At 46.0% G+C, this 2,509-nt stretch overlaps 1 pseudogene; it reads left to right on the top strand.

The window, feature by feature from the left end:
• Window positions 1–221: 221 nt before the first annotated feature.
• LOC129682337 (gem-associated protein 8-like) lies at window positions 222–757 on the top strand (annotated as a pseudogene).
• Window positions 758–2,509: the final 1,752 nt, after the last annotated feature.

The raw sequence follows: 2,509 nt of genomic DNA, 5'->3' as shown, positions 1-2,509 counted from the left end.
CAAGGTGGGCTGACACTCTAAACTGCCAAGTTTATTCATAGTGGTCTAGCTAGGACCACATGACTAACTAGCAACATCTCCCTAAATCTCACTTTATCTCCCAGAAAAGACTACAAGCCCAGCCCCCTTCCCCAACAAGAACTAGACCCATTGTTGCCCACTGCCTGAGATCTGCAAGCTGAGATCACCCATTTGGACTTTGGTGATCAGAGACAGCAGCAATGGCATCAAAATGGAAAGCTACTACCTCTTGGTATTCTCACCCAGTATATGCAAGATACTGGTGACATTATCATCATGCAATGGTTTGGATGCAAGGCTACCAGAATGAATACAGAAAGACCAGGAATTTTAATTTCCCGTGGTTCTTCCTTCATGGAGTTCTTCCCTGGAACTCGCTTGCTTATGAGGCTAGACATCCTTGGAACTATCCAGGCCAGAATCTGGAGTCTCCCTACAGTGTTTCGTATCTCAAAAGCTCTGGGCAGCCTGTGCATGACAGCAGTAGGATGCAGGCATCCCCAAGAGAAGATGAAGCACTGTGTGAAGAGCAAGAGCTGGAGTCAGGTTCGGATGACGTAGTAGAATGCGACCTGAGCCATATGGAAATCACCGAGGAGCTTCGCCAGCACTTTGCAGAGACCGAGAGAGGCCCAGAGAAGAGCAGCAGCAACAGCACCAGCTGGAGGAAGAACACCTGAGTGACCATGTGAATGCTGACCACAACCTGTACCAGTTCTCATATAGCCCAAGCTAACCACAAATTCTTAAATCCCCCTGCTTCCACCTCCCAAATGCTAGCTTACAGGTGTACACCCCACACTGGGCTCCTATCCACATATGCCTTCTGATTGTAACCTTTTGGATCCCTGAAAATGATGCAAGTGTAGAGTAAGGCAAGTGTCACCTGTCAGCTAGGTGTGAGCCTAATGCTCAATAAAAGACCTGAAAGTAAATAATTTGGGCTTGGTAGACCGTGTTGTCTGTGTCATAGTGTCTAAAACCCTGTATTTACAGCATAAAAACAGCCATATATACTGAGTAAATAAATGGATGTAACTGTGTTCCAATAAAACTTTATTTGTAAAAAGAGAAAGAAAGAAAGGAAAAGTAAATAACAAGACTACTCGGCCTAGCCGGGTGCAGTGGCACCCTCCTGTAATGTAATCCCTAACTAACAACTAGGTAACACGCCTCTCGGAGCCCCAAGCGTTTATATACCCTCTAAAAAGTCCCCCAAATTCCAAATGTCACACAATTGCAGAAACTGTCCGCAGCTGGGAAAATCTTGCCCCCTGCCAGAGCATGAGGCAAAGCATAGTCAGCTGCTGCGAAGCAGCTCAGTAGCCCCACACCTGGGACTAAAATGAAACCATAGTCTTAGAATATTTCTGTGTTTTTTTTAAAGAAACCAAAACTCCAAAATTCCCACTACAGATTATCAGTCAATGCTGATAATACAGGCTTTTCCACAGGCCAATCTGGGGGGGGGGGGCACTTTTCTAATTGATGTTTCCTCTTCCAGAATGACTCTAGCCTGTGTCAAGTTCACATAAAACTAAGCCATCACACCCCAGGTCATCCCTGTTTCTGTCAATGGATTGTAGGGCACGCTCCATGAGGCTATGGCTGTCAACTGGGAGGAGCGAAGAGGAGTGACTGGAGGGCCACTTCCTCCTGCTTCTTGCTTCTTGTGCTGTCAAGGCTCACTTAAACTCAATCAGGTAGCTTACTTCCATCTGATGATGGGTTGCTGCTGGACACACCCAGATTTTTTTAATTTTTATTTTATTTTTATTAATTAAAGTTTATTCACTTTGTATCCCAGCCCCCCCAGCCCCTCCCAATCCCACCCTCCCTCCCTCTTCTTCTCCTATGCCCCTCTCTGTGGATTGGTAAGGCTGCTCCCCCCTCAGGTGGAGGTGATCCAAGAGCCAGCCCATGAGTTCATGGCAGAGACAGGCCCTGTTCCTATTATTGGGGAACCCTCTTGGACCCTGAGCTGCCATGGGCTACTTCTGTGCAGGGGTTCTAAGTTATCTCCATGCATGGTCCTTGTTTGGAGTATCAATGTCAGAAAAGACCCCTTTGTCCAGATTTTTTGGTTCTGTTGCTCTCCTTGTGGAGCTCCTGTTACCTCCAGGTCTTTCTATCTCCTCCTTCTTTCATAAGATTCCCTGTACTCTGTCCAAAGTTTAGCTGTGAATCTCAGCATATGTTTTGTTACCTGCTGGGTAGTCTTTCAGAGGCCCTCTGTGATAGGCTCCTGTCCCATTCCCTGTTTTCTCCTTCTTCCGATGTCCATCTCGTTTGCCTTTCTGAATGGAGATAGAGCATCTTACCCAGGGTCCGCCTTCTTGCTTAGCTTCCTTAGGTGTACAGATATTAGTATGATTATCCTATATTATATGTCTAATATCCACTTATAAGTGAGTATATACCATGTGTGTCTTTCTGCTTCTGGGATATTTCACTCAGGATGATCTTTTCTAGATCCCACCATTTGTCT

The sequence above is a fragment of the Psammomys obesus genome, unplaced genomic scaffold (assembly GCF_907164565.1).
Source record: "Psammomys obesus unplaced genomic scaffold, mPsaObe1.curated_primary_1811, whole genome shotgun sequence".
NCBI lineage: Eukaryota > Metazoa > Chordata > Mammalia > Rodentia > Muridae > Psammomys > Psammomys obesus.
The sequence above is the reverse complement of the archived record's forward strand: the minus strand, read 5'-3'. Positions and strand labels throughout refer to the sequence as shown.